This window comes from Schistocerca piceifrons, unplaced genomic scaffold, assembly GCF_021461385.2.
Source record: "Schistocerca piceifrons isolate TAMUIC-IGC-003096 unplaced genomic scaffold, iqSchPice1.1 HiC_scaffold_1520, whole genome shotgun sequence".
Taxonomy (NCBI): domain Eukaryota; kingdom Metazoa; phylum Arthropoda; class Insecta; order Orthoptera; family Acrididae; genus Schistocerca; species Schistocerca piceifrons.
In genome coordinates, this window is record NW_025727370.1 from 1,773,492 (window position 1) to 1,794,999 (window position 21,508).

General features: G+C 40.5%; 1 pseudogene; it reads left to right on the forward strand.

Moving 5' to 3' along the window:
- Positions 1 to 12,714: 12,714 nt before the first annotated feature.
- Positions 12,715 to 21,508, forward strand: part of LOC124734576 — a 56,313-nt pseudogene continuing 47,519 nt past the window's right edge.

Genomic DNA, 21,508 nt, shown 5'->3' on the forward strand with positions numbered 1-21,508 from the left:
AATCCTAATCTTCTAAATGTTTTACTATTAAATCACAGTCTTTTGTTTGCTTTCCCACCGCATTATCTATGTGAGCATTCCAATTTAAGTTATTTGTAAATGTAATTCCTAAGTATTCAGTAGACTTCACAGCCTTTAGATCTGCGTGAATTATCATGTTACCAAAATTTAGTAGATGCCTTTTACTACTCAAGCGGATGACATAACAATTTTTATTATTTAAGGTCAGTTACCACTTTTTGCATCATATGGATAGGTAGCCTAAATCATTTTGCAGTTCATTTTGATCATCTGATCACTTTACAAGACAGTAAATGATTTGCAAGACTGTAAATGATAGCATCATCTAAGAGGACTGCTCAGATTCTCTCTTAAATTGTTAATGTAGATCGGCAACAGCAGGTGGTCTGTAACACTTCCTTGAGGAATGTCAGATATCACTTCTGTTTTACTTTACGATTTTCCATCAATTTTTCTGACAGGAAACCACACATCCAGTTGCACAACTGAGACAATACTCCCTAGGCACACAATATGATTAGAAAATGCTTGTGAGGAACTGTTTCAAAAAGTCTTCTGGAAATCTACAAATATGGAATCAATTTGAGATCCTCAGTCGACAGCACTTATTACTTTGTGTGACTAAAGAGCTAGCTGTGTTTTAAAAGGTCGATATTTCTGAATCTATCTTGGCTATTTATCAATGAATCATTATCTTTGAGATAATTCATAATATTCAAACACAATATATGTTCCAAAATCCTAATGCAAATCAACATTAGTGATATGAGTCTGTTATTTAGTAGATTACTCCTCTTTTCTTTCTTGAGCATTGGTGTGACCTGAGCAACTTTTCAGTCTCTAGGTATGGATCTTTATCAAATAAACGGCTATATATGATTTCTAATGGAGCTATTGTATCAGCATTCTCTGAAAGAAACATAACTGCTTTATGACACTGAGGAGAGCTACTACTAAGTTACTCACAGTTGCAGTTGTTCTTGATTTGAATACTGCAACATTTACTTTGTTGTCTTTGGTGAAGAAATTTCAGAAATCCGTGTTTAGTAACCCTGCTTTAGTAGCACTGTCATCAGTAACATTACCACAGCTATTGCGCAGTGAAGGTATTGGTTGTGTCTTGCCATTGGTGTACTACACATGCAACCAGAACCTCTTTGGATTTTCTTCCAGATTTCAAAACGAAGTTTCACTATGGGAACTATTAAACACATCTTGCACTGAAACCCACCCTAAGTTTCGAGCTTCAGTAAAACATCGCTAATCTTGGAGATTTTGCATTCTTTTAAACTTTGACATGCTTTTTTTCATTTCTTCTGCAGCTGAGTTTTGACATATTTTGTGCACCACCCTTTTAATTTATTTGGTATCCTTCCAATTTATTTGGTATATATCTCTTAATTGATGTCGATACTATTTCTCTGAATTTAAACCATGTCTGGTCTACACTTACATAGTCAGACTTGAAGGAGTAGAGACTTAGTAGAGACCGTCTCCTTGGAAGGCATCAAGTTAATTTTTATCTGCTTTCTCATTAAATGCCCTATTGTGTAGGGCTGAAAATTAATAGAGATAAGGCAAACAGAATGTGCAAAGTAAGTGGTAATTACTTGTCTCTTTCCCGATTACAGTGCAATAGAAGATACTACAAGATGTTGACAGATTTCCATATCTCTGTAGCTTTATATGTAATAATGAGGTCACAGATGCAGAAATCACCAGCAGAACTGGAAAATCAGTCCATATGGCAATTAGGTCTGTAATATGTCAACAAATCTTTGACTGTACTCCTTTATCGTTTATATGTGTGAGACTTGGAAAATGTCAGTAAAATCAGCACACAGTCTCCATATTTTTCACCAACAATGCTAGAGATGAATTCTGAAGATGTTAACCCAACCAAGTTACAAACGATGAAGTGCTGAGAATACGACGTCTAGACAGCCTGCACAAAATTATTGTTGAAAGAAGACTGAAGATTGCAGGTTATGTTCTACACATGTAAGGTGGAAGAATCCCAAAATCAACACTGTTGTGGAAATCAATGGACAGATACAGATGTACAGGAAGACCTTTTAACACTTGGAACTTTTGCAATGAATCGTCAATGCATGGACACAAACTTGGAGGAAGGTGAGAACGTGGCAGCTGATCGAGTGAACTAGTGGAAACCAGTTCCTTGTATGGTACACAGCAAATCTGAGTAAGTTAGTAAGTAAGTAAGTAAGTAAGTAAGTAAAGTAAGTACAACTGGGGATTTTGCAAAACTGTTGGATGATACATATTATTGTCTATATTTGACACTCTTGGACTTCAACCTTTTCCTTGATGTGTATTCTTCAAATTGTGAGTTTTATGAGAAAGGTGATAGGTACTTACCAATCAGCATTCCCTCACACGAACTGACATTGTCTCTTTGTAAATTCTACTGTGCTAACAATTACCTACTGAGAATCCTCGACTAGGTCTCTGCAGCTCAAATGAGCCAGTTTCTTTTAAATTTCTGTCTTTGGCTATAATTGTCTTCCAAGTATGGTGACACAACATCCTGTCGTGAAACTTTTGCCTTTACACTTGTTTACTTTTCTGGACTCTGCCTTTTTCTGCACTGTGCACTAAATACACTATGTGATTAACGCCCAATCTCCAACAGCCAATCGTGAACTGTAAACAGTTGTAAACTCTACCAGGGCACATAACAAACAATTAACATTTGTGTTTTAGTGTTCTAAGCTGTGAGGTCATCAGCGGACAAATAATTTAGTACCTATTCCTGGACAGCCGGAGTGGCCGTGCGGTTCTAGGCGCTACAGTCTGGAACCGAATGACCGCTACGTTCACAGGTTCGAATCCTGCCTCGGGCATGGATGTGTGTGATGTCCTTAGGTTAGTTAGGTTTAATTAGTTCTAAGTTCTAGGCGACTGATGACCTCAGAAGTTAAGTCGCATAGTGCTCAGAGCCATTTGAACCTATTCCTGACGTGCTGTTGTTTGGAACAACAACTGACATGATCCAAAATATTACTTTCTTTTATTATAGCTTCACTTTTATTTTGTCTAATGATTACTAATTTCAGTATCAAATTCCATCATCAAGCCACTATATGATCAGAAAGCATAGTGTATCGTTAAAATATTGTTTAATAAACAGATTACCATTATATCATCATTCCTTAAAGTAATGTCCAAAGTGGAAGGCCAGATGATTAATTTTGAGTATATACAAAAGTCAGAGTACTGAACCGGATATGAAAGAAGGAAAACCAGAAGGGCAGTGAGAGACGGGTGCCTTCTATCACCTTACTTCCTTAATATGTTCATCAAGGAAGTAATAACAACAACAAAGAAAAGATGACAAGAATCAAAAGGTAATTTCTGGAATACTCCAAGGAAATGTGATAGGACCATTACATTTACAATGTATATAAATGATCCAGTAGAAAGTGTCAGAGGCTCCTTAATATTGTTCACAGGTACTACACTTGTCCATCAGAAAGTAGCAACAACAGAAGACAGTATCAATTTGCACAATGACCTGCAGAGGATTGGTGAATGATGCAGGCTCTGGCAGTTGACCCTGCACATAAATAAATGTAACATATCACACACACACACACACACACACACACACACACACACACACACACACACACACACACACACACACACACACAGGAAAAGAAATCCAATACTGTCAATACTGTACAACTACACTATTAATGACAAATTGCTAGAAACAGAATCTATCATAAAATATCTAGAAGTAACTATCCAGAGCAACCTTAAAGAGGAATGACCACATAAAACAGCAATAGAAAAGCAGATGCCAGACTAAGATTCACAGGAAGAGTCTTAAGTGAATGTAAATTACCTCTGTGTCCTTACCCAGTAGGACTGACAGAAGAGAGAAAGAAGATCGAATGAAGTGCGGAGTGTTTTGTCACAGGATCATTTATTCGCTGTGACATCATTACAGATATGCTCAGCAACTCCAGTGGTAGATGCCATAAGAGAGCAGTTGTGCATCACGGAAAGATTTACTACCCAAATTTCGAGAGAGTAGTTTCCGAGAAGAGTCTGACAACATAATAGTTTCTCTCATATACAATTCACGAAATGATCACGAGAAGAAAATTTGAGAAGTTAAGAGATAATACAGAAGCGTACTGACAGTCATTCTTCCCAAGCACTGTTCACAAGTGGAACAAGGCAGAGGGGATCAGTTGGTGGCATGAGACGTACCCCCTGCCACACACAGTTAAGTGGTTTTTGGAGCATGATGTCGATATGGAAACTTAATTGCATGCATATACACTGCAGATTGACGACATCACAATAGTAAATCAGAGTAGGAACTAAATAAAATGTTTCAGGCCTTAAATCAAGAAGTGGTAAAACTAAAGCTAAAAATGAATACAAAGAAGACAAAAGTTATGGCTACAGACAAGAAAGGAGGTGGAGGTAGGACTGACACAAGAACAGGCAATGAGCAACTCAAGAAAGGAACTGAAATTCACTATCTCAGTAGCATTTTGCAAGAAAACAATCAATATTTCAAGGCATTCAAGAAAAGAAAAGCACAGGTGAAGAGTTCCTTCCAAAATAAGAAGAAGCTGCAACTGAATAAACATATCAGCTTCCACATTAAGAAAATATTTGTAAAGACCTTTGTGTGGAGTGTTCTGACACACAGATGCAAAATCTGTACATTAGAAAAGCCAAAGGAAGCTCACCTCAAACCTGCTGAAATGTGGTTCTGGAGGAGAAGTACAAGAACTAGCTGCATTGACAGAAAAATTAAAGGAAATAGGAGAGAAGAAAGAACCACTGAAAGTTATAGGCCAGGGAAAAGCAAAATACACTGGACACTTAGCTGGAGACGATAATCTTTTAAAAAACATTTCTGAAGGCAAGATCGTAGGTAAGAAAACAAGGGGATGACTGAGAACATCCTACTTAAACAATATGATCAATGAATGGGATTTTATTCACACATGGAGATGAAGACAACTGCTGAAGAGAGGAAGCTGTGGCTGCAGAGACAAGGTTTAACCTTTTGGAAGAGTAAGGACAAACTAATACAAAATATGAGTCTGCATGGTAGCTACATCTGGAATAAATGACAACTTCTTGTGTGCAGTCATCAAGTCACTTACACCAGTAGGTGTCTTATCTACTAAAAGTAAAGGTCACTGTTGTGCTTTCAATAGATGTGAACTGCACCCTGAAAATGGTATGTCTAGTTTGCAGTTGTACAGAAGCTTTTTATTTTGCAAAATGGTTCAAATGGCTCTAAGCGGTATGGGACTTAACGTCTGAGGTCATCAGTCCCCCAGACTTAGAACTACTTAAACCTAACTAACCTAAGGACATCCCTGCCTGAGACAGGATTCGAACCCGCGACCGTAGCAGCAGCACGGTTCCGGACTGAAGTGCCTAGAACCGCTTGGCCACAGTGGTCAGCTTTTATTCTGCAAAGAAATTTTTGATAATAAGATGAACTGATGCTGGTGCTTGCTACTGAAACCAGTAGTACTTAGACACAACAAAAGTGTGACTACAGAATTAAGAATAATTTTTCCAAACAATCGAGTATTTTTTCAAAACAACACCACAATAGAGGAAATTTATTTTAAACTAAAGACACAAAAGAAAAAAAGAGAAACTGTAAAGATCTTGAGTCTCATAAGACTCTCTTGGGAGGAAAATATAAGATATTTAATTGGTAAACTTGCAAGGCATACTCTTTTATGTTGTATAAACTATGAAACTGTTAGCATCGTCAGCTAAAATTTACTTCTTCTGTCTTAATATACCTTCCTTCACTTACAGCTGCAGTGTGGAGACAGGGGTGAGGGTGGGAGCGGTGATGGGGGCGAGGGTGAGGGCGTACTGCTTTAAAATGGTGATTCTTGTATTGATATTCTTAACAACAGATTTATATCTTTTGCTTATGAAAGTCTGCATGCGATGACAGCTGCACTAGTAATACCTTCACAGGGTCGTATTCAAGTTGCAAGGCTAGATCTATGCCAGCCATGACACGCTCCCAGCCTTTCCTCCTCGTGATCTGGTTGTAGCGTTGGGACTGCAGGGTGTCTAAGCTGATGTTCAGACCGTCAAGCCCTGCCCTCTGCAAGGCAACCAGCTGTCTTGTCAACATGAGGCCATCGGTTGTCATTAAGACACTTTCGAGATCTTTTATTTTCTTCAAGGCACCTGTGAAACAGCAAATTATTCTAAAGAAACTGAAACAAATAATTTGTAACATTGCTGCTGCATATGAAACAAACCTCCAGTTGATAAATTGAAAATACAAATTCCTTAAAAGTTAACTGTACATTTGCCCTAATACAAAGAGATAAGAAGGGTTAATAAACTGAATTGAAGAATGCAAGTTAAGATAGCAATGAAAAAATAATTAGAGGCATGAGATCACCTACTGCAACAGGGAAATGGGAATCAATATGAACCATTACCCAGCTGCTGTCAACTGATTCCATGTCTCCATGCACACTGTATAAACCACTGTGGGTTGTACGACAAAGTACATTGTTGTACCACACATTATAGTTTTTCCCCATTCAATGCTCATGTGGAGTGTGGGAAGAATGATTCTTTAAATGGTTCTGTGCATGCTGTAATTAATCTTGCCTTCATGGTCCCTATAGGAGTGATACATATGCGGTTATTGTATAATCCCCAAATTCCTGAAATTTCATAAGTTGGGTTTTGTCATATATTTGGCGTCTATCTTCACTTGTCTGGCATTTCCAATTTGTAGTAGCTTCTTGATGCTCTCCCATGCATCAAATAAATCTATGATCAATCATGCTACACTATTTTGTATACATTCAATGTCTGCCATTAGCCTTATTTGTTATGGGTCATACTTAAGCAATATTCTAGAATGGGCCACACAAGTATTTTGTAAGCAATGTCCTCTATAGACTGATTACATTTTCCAGTATCTTACCAATGAATTGAAGTCTGCATTCTGCTTTGCCTACAAGTGAGTCTATGTCACCATTTCATTTCATCCAGATATTTGTATGAGTTGACCAATTAAAACTGTGATTATTTGATAATGTAGTCATACAATACTGTCTTTTATTTGTTTTGTGATGTGCTCCAATTTACATTTCTGAAAACTTAAACTCAGTTGCCTATCTTTGGACCAATTTGAAATGTTATGATCTGACTCAAATTTGTGCAGATTTTTTTCAGGCAATAATTCATTATAGACAACTCTATCATCCAGGAAAAGTATGAGGCTCCTTATAATATCGTCTTCCAGAACATTAAGGTACAACATTAATATAATGGTATAAATTACTATAACTGTATAAATAATTTTATAAGTGTGTAAAATACATTGAACTACTTGTTACAACAAAACATTGTACTGGTATACTCAGCAAGATGTAAAATCAGCAGATAGCTACATTTTATGTTCAACATTTTGTGTACAGCATATATGCTGGAAAGGATTTATACCCAAATTAAATAAATATGAAGAAATGGTAGGGTGTTTCTGGAAAAAAAATCCATAAAAACTCATACAGTCCAATTTGCTATTATGTCACTGATACTGAAATATAATACAAAGTAACTGAATTCAATGAACATTCTCAGAGTGCAATATGCCTCAGAGTGAAATGCACAGTAATGTCAACATTATTTTTCAAGGCTATGTTTGTGAAAATGGATGAAAGCAAACCACACATTTTGTTCTCAATCTGCGGAAGCATTATGCACTGTGAAACACTGTACTGCTGTTCTACATAAAAGCTGTCTCATTGCCAACATCTTTCCCCTGCTGGCTGTTCTACACTTCTCATCACTGATTCAACATGTTGTAAGATATTTTATGCTGTATGACACCACAGTCCAATCTGGTTAGGATAGCATAAAAATAATATATGAATTTCAGTATTGAAACTGGAACAGCAGAACAGCTCTCATCACACTGGATATCAAATCGAGGTTGGATTACAGCCATGGGTACATCATTTCATGCTACTCAACTGTATGTCATATGTCAGAGTTCATCAACTGTAGTGGCTGGCGACTGGTGGCATAGCCATCTCTTGGCATCCAGTGAACAGACGTTCTCCACAGGTGACAGATTTGAAGAAAATGCTGGTTACGGCAACAGTGGAACACTCTCTGTATCGAGGTAGCTCAGTACAGCTCAGGTGATGTGTAGTCTTGCATTATCTTGTTAAAAGATAACATCACGGAGCCCTTGAGAATAGGGCACAGCGATATGCCTTAACAAAACACAAATGCAATGGCTCCTGTCCAAATTAATGGCTATGTGAACCAGAGGTTGTGACATGTATCCAGTTGCACCCCATACCATAACATCACATGCTGGACCCGCATGAGAATGACAGGTACAATCTGGCCAGGTCTGTTGGCATCAGAGCCTCCACACACGAGTACATCAATTGTGACGATGTTGCAGAACCGAGACTCATCTGATACGATGACACAGTGCCATTCCTGTGTCTGGCTTTGTTGTCAGTTGCACCGCTGTCAGTTCACCTCTCTCTAGAGCTGCATTAAGGGCTTGACAGTCTGTGCTGCTCCAGATGCCATCACATTGTCTGTGTGGATACTTGTCTCACTGTATACAAGCCCACTTCCTGACTAAATGTACACAACTTCACTGCAGGATCACGTATGCATGAGCGAACACTTGTCTGCCCTCTCAGGTGCTAGTTGGGTGGCACTACTGAGGCCCTGCAAGGCATTTAGCATGGCCCTCCTGAACCTACCAATTCTATGTTCGCACAAAATGAGATTCTGAGCAATGCAAGCAGCAATATAGTGAAACAATAAACCAGAGTCTCAGCAGACCATTAGCCTGCCACTGCCAAATCTGGAATGCTTATAAACATTTCTCCTTCTTCCATTATGCTTAACACGGTCTTCGTGTAAACAACCAACATTGAAATAGAATTTCTGAATGAGAAACCTGCTCCATAAGCTTTTTCTTGCATACAGAATATGCATGGGAGTGCTGAAAAGTAATGCCTCTGAATTTTTTATTCTGTTCAATATATCGGTCGAGGTATGACACGTCACGCATATTACTTGGTCAACTTTCCCACTTCACTGACTCGTGGCACATCCCCCTCCCGCAAACAGATGGAGTCACAATAGGCAGCCCACTCTGACCAGAGATTGTGAATATGTTTACGGTGCACTTCGAGGAAGAGGCCCTGATGTCATCCAAATGGAAATCCATCTTCTTCTTCTTCTTCTTCTTCTTCTTCTTCTGTTATGTGGATAACACACTTGTCATCTGGCCTCATGGAAGAGACAAACTTCTTGACTTCTTTGTACATCTGAACTCCACACGCCACAAAATCAAATTCACTATGGAGACCGAAGGAGAAGGAAGGCTACCATTCCTGCACATCATAGTCAGGAGAATAATGGACAGCACCCTGTGCCACAGCATGTATCTGACTCTATAAAACACATAAACTCAGTTCTCCCTATGGCACTGTGAATAATTTCAATAACAAAAAGTGAGATGAATGTTGCAGCGTACATTTAATTTCCACTTTGGCTTTGCATTCAAGATCAGTCTTACCTGAGAGTGCAACATTACATCTTTGGTTAATTTAATTATATGTTCATTAGATTTTGGTTATAAGGCACGTTTTGCTGCCTAATGTTTCATCTCCAAATACTGGAAACAATCCATGGAGGAAGAGGAGTATGTAAGACATTGGTGGACCAGGTTGGAAGAATCTGTGAATTTCAATGCTCTGTAGAAGAGCTCAATCATTTGAAAATAACTTTCAGACCTTGTGGCTATTCTAACAGATATACATAGGGCACTACATTCTAAAATATTTGCATCTTTCACTGAAAAACAAGCAACTAGAGGAAAAGTTCTCTTGCCATTTGTAAAAACAGTCGCAGATCGCGACCTCCGAGTGCTATGAAGAGAAGGTATTGACGCAGTGCTTAAACCAAACTGAAGACCACAACAGCAGCCATACTCAAGTAAATTGCTATGCAGTAGTTTCAGTGAATTTGACAATGATGTGGCTGCTTTCATGGTGGCCCAGTCATATTGTGGGGTAGGGAAAGCCAGTGACAGGCTGGAATTGTAGGTGACAGATGGATTTTTGGCAAAGCCTTGTATCAATACCTCCTTAATTATTGAGCTGAAAAACTGTAAAAAACATTCATACAGCAAAATCACACAAAAAATTCCTATTTCTGCAGGTATTGTGCCTTCTGTTTCTTTTTCATTACAAAAACATATTGATTCAAGTTTATAAAGTCACAACTATGTCACTGTGATTTGTGTAACAAACATTCTGGAACATGTTCCAGGAATGTCATGAGACAGACAGCTTTAAATACTTACTCTAGCTCATCTTTCAAGACTTGCATGCCAACAACAACACCATCTATCCAATCTGTTTTTATTTCACTTTCATGTAAAGATTTCTCCACAAAGGATATCATCTGCCATGTAGGCAGTGCAAGAGGAAATTCCACACTCACATTTGGGTAATCAAGTGGATTCTGTGTCTTGTCAGAACCAAGTACAATCAACCCAATTTCATCTTTACCACTGGTAAATATCTGGAAACATATTAAATGGTAAAAATAAGTTTTGTTTATAACAAGTTGTATACCAATAAAAACATCACACACAGATACTCTTTATAAAACTATTTAATTGGATAGATAAAAAATCTACTCACCAAGCAGTGGCAGAACACACACATAAAAGACTGTTGTGATAGGCAAGCGTTTGGAGCCAGTGACTCCTTCTTCAGGCTGAAGGGTTGCAGGGGAAGCAAGAAGGGTGAAGGAAAAGGACTGGAGAGGTCTAAGAAAAGGGGTAGATTTTGAGAAAGTTACCCACAACCGTGGGTCATGGGTGACTTACCGTACAGGATGAGAAGGAAAGACTAATTGTTGGGGACTGCATCGGGCAAGATTCGGAAACCTGAGAGCTTAAAGGTGGAAGACAGGGTAATATGCAAGACAGAGATTACTACTAAAACTGTACATGAGTTAATAAGAGTGAGAAGCTAAGTGTATTGTATGCAACAGCTGTGGGAGGGGGCAGTGAAAATAGATGGAAAAGACAATGAAAGATGTAGAAAGCTAAAACGGAGTGAAGCAAAGAGTAATTACAGTGAAGAAAAGCTGAGACAGGAGAAATTAACGTAAATTAAGGCAAGGTGGGTGGTGAGAACCATGGACACGTTGTAGTGCTAGTTCCCACCTGTGGAGTTCTGAGAAACTGGTGTCTGGCGGAAGAATCCAGGTGGCATGTGTGGTGAGACAAGTGCCGAGGTCACGTATGCCATGTTGTAGAGCATGCTCTGCAACAGGATATTGCGAGTTTCCAGTATATACACTATGCCTGTGCCCATTTATCCTAACTGATAATTTGGTGGTAGTCATGCAGATGTAGAAAGCTGAACAGTGTTTACATAATAGCTGGTATATGACATGTGTCGTTTCTATTTTTCGCCTGATCCGCAGTTCTGGGTGACTTTCCCAAAATCTACACCTTTTCCTGGAACTCTCCAGGCCTTTTCCTTTACCCTTCTTCCTTCCCCTTCAACGCTTCTGTCTGGAGGAGCCACAGGCTCCGAAAGCTTGCCAATCACAACAGTCTTTTATGTGTATGTTCTGCTGCCGCTTGGTGAGTAGATTTTTTATCTATTCAATTAAATAATTTTATCAATAATTTATTGTTTATGTTGTTATAGTTACTCTTTATAACCTACTTAAAATACATCACGTACTCTCCTCTCCACAATTCTTCGAACACATAGTTTTGCCTTTTGTAAAAAATCACTGCGTTTCTGTATAACATACTTGGAGTCAAAGTGTCCAACATCTATTACAATTATAAACAGAAGAAAGAAAGTCATTGTATTTATTGGCAGTATTAAGCAATCAAATATTTTGAAAGAGTTCCAGTGGTATAAATTTACAATATCTTACAAATAAATATATACGTTTATTCTTTAAATCAGTTCTTGGCAATAACATAATAGTATAAATTGCAGAATCAATATAGCCAATTTTAATGTAATGACTGCAATACAAATACAAAATAACAGCGGTAAGTTATAACAAATGAGAGAGAGAGAGAGAGAGAGAGAGAGAGAGAGAGAGAGAGAGAGAGAGAGAGAGAGAGAGATAGAGAGGCATTTAGACAATGTTTCATTACAGTGTGAAACTTATTAGAATTAAAATGAAGCCATAGTGAATTATTACATTCCAAAAATAATAATTATTGTGTTCTTTCACCCCAAAATAATACTTTCATTAGGTAATATATACTTTTAATTTCAGAAATTTTTACAACAGCTCTGAACTTCACTGCTTCGACGAATTTATTACATGTGTCAATGAATGAGGGTTGATAACACTGCTTCATTCATTCAATTGTTCGTCATGTGATATTCGGAATGTTCTTAATAACTTCTTATGTAAAGTTCTATCATCAAAAAGATAATCTACGTAAGTTTTAAAACTCACAAATCTTTAAACAACAACTTGAAAATGGGTATATCAGTATTTTGTAGATTCTAGCATTGCTAGATTTACTTTTAAATTTTAAAGTATATGAGCAGATTGAGCGACTTTCCATCCAGAAAATTTGCTGTTGGCAAGACCTCACTACGAAGAAAAATGGTCTTTCCGGAGTCAAATGCTAAAAAATACATAAATACCAGCATTGTAAGTGATACATACAGGTATTAAGCAACGGGCATAAATATGGTTCTGCTTGACGAGAAGAAAACTAGGTAGATGAAAGAGTAAATTGGGTGTTCACTTTTCAGTTGAGATCATGTCCCCCATATGTGAAGAAAATAGCCAATATGTAAAGAGAATTACAGATAAAAAGTTTTCTAGAATGAGATTTTCACTCTGCAGCGTAGTGTGCACTGATATGAAACTTCCTGGCAGATTAAAACTGTGTGCTGGACCAAGACTCAAACTTGGTGATCGTAACCCCAGACCTGTGTTGCCGTTTTAGGAGGTAGATCTCGTATCTGGAAAGAGGAGATGACAGTTAGGGTACAATGGGCGAGCAGCTGCCATCAATTTTTGATGGTGCAGAACCCACAATAGTGGAACTGCTGCCTAGTCCAAAGGCACCTGTTACCAGTCTTACCCCACAATAGTGTATCGAATCCAGACGTAATGTCGAAGCTGATAAAAAGTCATATGAGAGATTCCTGTAATCTAGGTGTGACTGCACCAATGCTGCATACAGCCATATCAAAGTAGAGTGGACGACACCGCGGTCGGTGTCGCTGAGGCATAGAAGAGCATTGAGGTGCAACCTACATGTCTGCTTTAGTTGACAAAGACGGGGAAGCCATGTCAACTAGGCATCAAAGACCGGTCCTAAAAAACACAATGACAGAAATGCATAATGTAGGTCATGGCAGCCAAAAAATGGATGCTATGAGTGAAAGCCCAGGATTGTGCTTGGTGTATTGCTCCCTGCATTCTGCCTCCAGCAATAGCCATCGCGGACGAACAAAAAGATGGGGACACCATATGTCATGCAGCTGCCGCCAGATCATTGATAGTCACAAAAAGGAGAGCGACACTCAAAACAGAACCTTGTGCAAGCCCATTCTCCTGCAGGGGGGGATGCTACAGGAGGCACCAACCTGTACCCAAAAAGTGTGACATGGAAGAAAGTTCTGGATAAAAATCAGGAGTGGGCCATGGAGGCCCCACTCCTTTAAGGTGGCAAGGACGTTATGGCACCATGTGGTATCATAAGATATATACGCAGATCAATGAAAACTGCAACAAGGAACTGATGCTGAGCAAAAGCTGTTCAGATAGCACACTTCAAGTGGACTAAATTATCTTCAGTAGAGCGCCCTTGGCGAAAAGCACCCTGGATCGAAGCCAAAGATCCGGGGATTCAAGGACACAATACAGCCTTCGACTAACCATATGTTCAAGTAACTTGCAGGACACTGAGTAAACAATCTGGACGACAGCTGTCCGTTTGAAGAGGCAATTTATCTGATTTCAAAATTGGAATAACGGCATTTTCTCGCTACTGGGAAGAGAATTCTGCATTGCACCAGGGATGGTTAAAGAAAGGCCAGGTACATTGACAGAAAAATTTGCAACACCAAAAAATAATTAATGTAGAGTAACGAAATACCAGGAATATATTTGTTGAGACAACGTATGTAAAGTGATTAATGTTGCAAGATCAGAGATCAATGTGAGTGTGAGATAAGCCACTGCAAATGTAAATGTAAATGCTGGTACGCTGTTGTACACGTGTCATGTGTCAGTTTGTGGGATGGAGTTCCATGCCTGTTGCACTTGGTTGGCCAATATAAGGACAGTTAATGATGTTTGTGGATGGGTTGAAGCTGTCATCAGATGATGTCCAATATGTGCTCGATTGGAGGTAGAGCTGGTTATCGAGCAAGCCAAGGCAATATATTGACACACTATAGCATGTTGGCTTACAACAGCAGTATGTGAGCAAGTGTTATCCTGTAGGAAAACACCTCCTGGAATGCTGTTTGTGAATGGCAGCACAACAGGTCAAATAACCAGACGGACATACAAATTTGCAGTCAGCGTTCGTGGGATTCAGACAGACAGTTTTGTCAGTGGAAAAGCGAAAGCCATTGTCGATGCTCCAGGAGTAAAGACAATCAAGACATTGCTGAAGATGCCACTAAGTGAGACAGGTTCGTAGAGAACTGCAATAGAAGGCAAAATCGTCAAAAAAAGGGAGCCGGAGATGCCCAGTGGGAGACAGGCCATTATAGGGTTAATGGCGATAGCAAAGAGAATGACACTCAGAATGGAACCCTGAGACACACCATTTTCCTCGATAAAGGTGTCCGACAAGGCAGACCCTTCATGCACCTCGAAAACTCGGTCTTTTAAAAATGTCTGAAGGAAACAGGGTAGGTGGCCACGGAAGCCCCACATGTGAAGAGTATGGAGGGTACTAGCTCTCTAGCAGGTGTCATAGGCCTTCTCCAAATCGAAAAACACGGCGACAGTCTGGGATTTCTGCAGAAAACCATTCTTGACATGGGTGGGCAAAATAATGAGATGGTCAACTGCAGAATGCCGTGTTGAAAGCCACACTGTGCATCCATCAAAAATTGTGAGACTCGAGCCACCATATCATCTGGGCATGAATCATATGTCCCATCACCTTACGAACACACTGGTAAGAGAGATGGAGTGGTAGCTAGAAGGAAGAGTGTGTGTGTGTGTGTGTGTGTGTGTGTGTGTGTGTGTGTGTGTGTGTGTGCGTGTGTGTGTGTGTTTTTGTGTGTGTGTGTGTGTGTGTGTGTGTGTGTGTGTGTGTGGGTGTCAGAGAGAGAGAGAGAGAGAGAGAGAGAGAGAGAGAGAGAGAGACAGAGCTAATTTCGGCAAGAGCTGGATTTCTCAGAATCGTGAGTGTTACTGTGCTGCCTTCACTATGAGGAAGCTAAGTCACGCTCTCACTTCATCTCAATCCTCTGCCGTGGACCAGACACTGTTAACTTTCAAATGTTGCAGCACATTTCTCTTGTGGGCAAGCACTTTTTGCTTAATACGTACAACCGGACCTGGGCAGAGGGCATGTTTTCCTGCCACTGTCGTGAAGCCACTGTCATACCCACACCTAAGCCCGGTAAGGACAAACAACTTCCTTCTGGCTATCACCCACTTTGTTTACGGATGTCATGAATGGTTTTCTGTGGAAATCCCAGACTGGCTGTGTTTTTCAATTTGGAGAAAGCCTACAACATTTGTTGGAGGACTAGTATCATTTGTACTCTCTACACATGGGGCCAACTGCCCCATCTCCTTGAGGAATTTTTAAAAGACGAGTTTTCGAAGTATGTATGGGGTCTGCCTCCTCAGACACCTTTAGCCAGGAAAATGGTGTACCTCAGGGTTCTGTCCTGAGTGTCGTCGTCTTTGCTGTCGCCATTATCCCTACAATGGCCTGTCTCCTGCCGGGCATCTCCAGCTCTCTTTTTGTTGACAAATTTGCTATCTACTGCTGCTCTCCATGAACCTGTCTCATTGAGTGGTGTCTTCAGCAATGTCTCGATCGTCTTTACTCACGGAGCATCGACAATGGCTTTCGTTTTTCTACTGACAAAAACATTTGTATGAATTTCTGGCAGCACAGCTGGTTTCTCCCACCATTTTTACATCTTGGGCCTGTTGCTCTTCCATTCATTGACACTACAAAATTCCTGAGGCTCCTGCTTTATACAAAACTATCTTGGTCCTTCCACTTCATGCTCCCTGCAGCTTTTTCGATGGGTGTGAACCCTTCACAATCTTGGCTTTGTGCGGCAGCCCATCTTCACCTTGACCTTCATTCACTTTCTAAAGGCACTGCACCAGGCTCGGTCTATTGCCTTCAGTTTCATGACCTATGCATGGAATTTTGCAATAGTATCTTTGTGTACACTGGTGGCTCTTGGACTGACCATGGTGTCGGGTGTGCCTTCAACGTCAACCAACATTTTTTGGTACTGACTTCCAGCACATTGCTCAGTATTTACAGCAGAGCTCTTCACCCTGTATCAGATCATGGAGTACATCTGGTGACATACTCTTTTCAACTGTGTCTCTGCTCAGACTCTCTTGGCACCCTTCAAAGCCTCTGTGCACTGTAGACTGTCCATCCCTTAGTGCACCGGTTCCAGGAAAGCTTCCACTTGCTCACTTTTTATGGAGCCACTGTGATGTTTATGTGGGTTCCAGGTCATATCGGTCCAAGAGGTTGCTGATACTGCTGCCAAAGCTGCATTCCTCGTACTTCAGCCCAATAATTCTTGCATTCCCTCTGATGATCTCTTGTTGCTTTCTGTCAGGAGGTGATGTCACTTTGACATCGCCACTGGTCCTCCATTCATAGGAATAAGCTCTGGGTTATTAAGCCTCTCCCAGTGGCTTGGACAACCACCTCTCAGTCCTCCTGTGGCGAGGAGGTCATTTTAACTAGGTTGCATATTGGGCACTGCCTTTTTAGTCATCACCATTTGTTAAGTGGTGCTCCCCTACTACTTTGTGCACATTGCACCCAACTTTTAACTGTCTGCCGTTTCCTGAGGGGATGCCCTTTTTTTTTTTACCGTTTACATTCCCGTTTGGGTTTGCCATCTGAGTTATTGGCCGTTTTAGTGAACAATGCGTGGGCTGTCGACCGTGTTTTACTTTTTATCAGTTGTAGCAATATGGTGAAGGCCATTTAATTTTTAGTTCTGGGCCTCCATTTCCCTATTGCGTACTTCATAGACCTTTCTCCACGTCCCTGTTTGTAGCTGTCCTCTCTTCTGTCATTAAACATTGACATGTAATCATTTTTAACTCCTCTCTTCATCTTTGTGTTTCACAGTTTTGGCATGGACACATATGACCCTAGGTGTTTTTGCGCCCTAAAACAAAATGGGGGAGAAATACAAAGCCCTTACATTCTTTTGTCGACTTATGTCTTTACCTCCCCTTGAGACCTCAAAATTTGTCGGGGAAAAATTCTAAAACGTGTCTGTGGAATCAGAGAAATATCAGGGAATTTCACTTGGAGAAACTTGTGGCAACCCTGATTTTAGGTTTTTATATATGGAAATTATTTTTGCTTCTAGTATTGCAGTTCTGAATTGCTGAGTTTATCTTAAACTAACTCTTGTTATTAATCACAAATACCATTAGGGAATATAACTTCTATAGGCATGTAAGTGTGAGAATCCATGGGTCCCTGAAGAAGCTTTTTCAACATGTAGAATAAATATTTTTTTCCGCTTAGCTGAAGTACCTCAGAAGATTATGCCATATGAGTAAACTGAGTGAAAGTGTGTTAGCAATCCTTTGTCCAGTTTGATACAGTAAGAGATTTCTAAGCACAAAATGGGCGGAACTGAGCTTCTCGGTTAGCTGACTCACATGCTGGTCTCACACGTGAGTGGTATCTGCATACCCAGGAACTTAGAACACGGGAGCCTAACTGCCCATTTATCCCTACTTTTGATATTCGTATCTGTAAGTCACTTTTATTTCTTTAGAACTGCACAATACAAGTTTTTAGGCATTAAGCTGGTGTCTGTGGATCAGTACAAGCCTGTTCTGTTATTCTCCTGGATGTTTCTGGTATGGATGAGTTTAGATCTTGCATCAATAAGTTTGTGACACTGCAAAACATTAGAGTTTTTCCAAAGCCCTCCAGTGCCCCAAGTAAATCATTTTTGTGGACTTGGCAGCAAACACTGTGTGCCACACCATATTTTATGTTCTCCCTTTTTGAGTTTAATCTTATACCTGTCTTATCATTTGTTAATGTGACCTTCCATTTTCTGTAGTTAAAGTACAACTCAATCCATGCAAGGGGAAGACTTTTAATGCCATACTATTTTAGCTCCCCCTCACAGAATTTTTTAATCTAAACAGTCAAAGGCTTTGGCAAGACGACAGAGGGGATAATTTCCACTATTTAATTCTACTGGAATTGAATTTGTGAGATATTATGTTGGATTCTCAGTATAGAAGCTTTTACAGAAGTCAAACTGTGTTGTTAAAAAGTTATTCTCTGAATGGTGGTTCACCATTCTAAGTGGATTTAGGTTGAAATACTATGCAGAGATGAAGAGGCTTACAAAGGCTGGAATAGGCTGGTGAGATGCACCAAAGGAGTAGTTGGATGAAGACCACAACAGCAGACTTCAACTCAGTTTATTGATGGAAATCCAGCTCTTGCCGAAATTAGCTCTCTCTCTCTCTCTCTCTCTCTCTCTCTCTCTCTCTCTCTGACACCCACACACACACACACACACACACACACACACACAAAAGCACACACACACACACACACACGCACACACACACACACACACACACACACACACACACACACACACACACACACGCACTCTTCCTTCTAGCTACCACTCCATCTCTCTTACCAGTGTGTTCGCAAGGTGATGGGACATATGATTCATGCCCGGATGATATGGTGGCTCGAGTCTCACAATTTTTGATGGATGCACAGTGTGGCTTTCAACACGGCATTCTGCAGTTGACCGTCTCATTATTTTGCCCACCCATGTCAAGAATGGTTTTCTGCAGAAATCCCAGACTGTTGCCGTGTTTTTCGATTTGGAGAAGGCCTATGCCACCTGCTAGAGAGCTAGTACCCTCCATACTCTTCACATGTGGGGCTTCCGTGGCCACCTACCCTGTTTCCTTCAGACATTTTTAAAAGACCGAGTTTTCGAGGTGCATGGAGGGTCTGCCTTGTCGGACACCTTTATCCAGGAAAATGGTGTGTCTCAGGGTTCCATTCTGAGTGTCATTCTCTTTGCTATCGCCATTAACCCTATAATGGCCTGTCTCCCACTGGGCATCTCCGGCTCCCTTTTTTTGACGATTTTGCCATCTATTGCAGTTCTCTATGAACCTGTCTCACTTAGTGGCATCTTCAGCAATGTCTTGATTGTCTTACTCCTGGAGCGTCGACAATGGCTTTCGCTTTTCCACTGACAAAACTCTCTGTCTGAATCCCACGAACGCTGACTGCAAATTTGTATGTCCATCTGGTTATTTGACCTGTTGTGCTGCCATTCACAAACAGCATTCCAGGAGGTGTTTTCCTACAGGATAACACTTGCTCACATACTGCTGTTGTAAGCCAACATGCTATAGTGTGTCAATATATTGCCTTGGCTTGCTCGATAACCAGCTCTACCTCCAATCGAGCACATATTGGACATCATCTGATGACAGCTTCAACCCATCCACAAACATCATTAACTGTCCTTATATTGGCCAACCAAGTGCAACAGGCATGGAACTCCATCCCACAAACTGACACATGACACGTGTACAACAGCGTACCAGCATTTACATTTACATTTGCAGTGGCTTATCTCACACTCACATTGATCTCTGATCTTGCAACATTAATCACTTTACATACGTTGTCTCAACAAATATATTCCTGGTATTTCGTTACTCTACATTAATTATTTTTTGGTGTTGCAAATTTTTCTGTCAATGTACCTGGCCTTTCTTTAACCATCCCTGGTGCAATGCTGAATTCTCTTCCCAGTAGCGAGAAAATGCCGTTATTCCAATTTTGAAATCAGATAAATTGCCTCTTCAAACGGACAGCTGTCGTCCAGATTGTTTACTCAGTGTCCTGCAAGTTACTTGAACATATGGTTAGTCGAACACTGTATTGTGTCCTTGAATCCCCGGATCTTTGGCTTCGATCCAGGGTGCTTTTCGCCAAGGGCGCTCTACTGAAGATAATTTAGTCCACTTGAAGTGTGCTATCTGAACAGCTTTTGCTCAGCATCAGTTCCTTGTTGCAGTTTTCATTGATCTGCGTATATATCTTATGATACCACATGGTGCCATAACGTCCTTGCCACCTTAAAGGAGTGGGGCCTCCATGGCCCACTCCTGATTTTTATCCAGAACTTTCTTCCATGTCACACTTTTTGGGTACAGGTTGGTGCCTCCTGTAGCATCCCCCCCCTGCAGGAGAATGGGCTTGCACAAGGTTCTGTTTTGAGTGTCGCTCTCCTTTTTGTGACTATCAATGATCTGGCGGCAGCTGCATGACATATGGTGTCCCCATCTTTTTTGTTCGTCCGCGACGGCTATTGCTGGAGGCAGAATGCAGGGAGCAATACACCAAGCACAATCCTGGGCTTTCACTCATAGCATCCATTTTTTGGCTGCCATGACCTACGTTATGCATTTCTGTCATTGTGTTTTTTAGGACCGGTCTTTGATGCCTAGTTGACATGGCTTCCCCATCTTTGTCAACTAAAGCAGACATGTAGGTTGCACCTGAATGCTCTTCTATGCCTCAGCGACACCGACCGCGGTGTCGTCCACTCTACTTTGATATGGCTGTATGCAGCATTGGTGCAGTCACACCTAGATTACAGGAATCTCTCATATGACTTTTTATCAGCTTCGACATTACGTCTGGATTTGATACACTATTGTGGGGTAAGACTGGTAACAGGTGCCTTTGGACTAGGCAGCAGTTCCACTATTGTGGGTTCTGCACCATCAAAAATTGATGGCAGCTGCTCGCCCATAGTACCCTAACTGTCATCTCCTCTTTCCAGATATGAGATCTACCTCCCAAAATGGCAACACAGGTCTGGGGTTACGATCACCAAGTTTGAGTCTTGGTCCAGCACACAGTTTTAATCTGCCAGGAAGTTTCATATCAGTGCACACTATGCTGCAGAGTGAAAATCTCATTCTAGAAAACTCTTTATCTGTAATTCTCTTTACATATTGGCTATTTTCTTCACATATGCGGGACATGGTCTCATCTGAAAAGTGAAAGCAAGCCTGTAAAAGAAAGGGGGGGGGGGGGGGGGGACAGTTCTCAATTCTTGAGCAGTGACCCTCTTGTTTCTTTTTTTTTTTTTTTTTTTTTTTTTTTTTTTTTTTT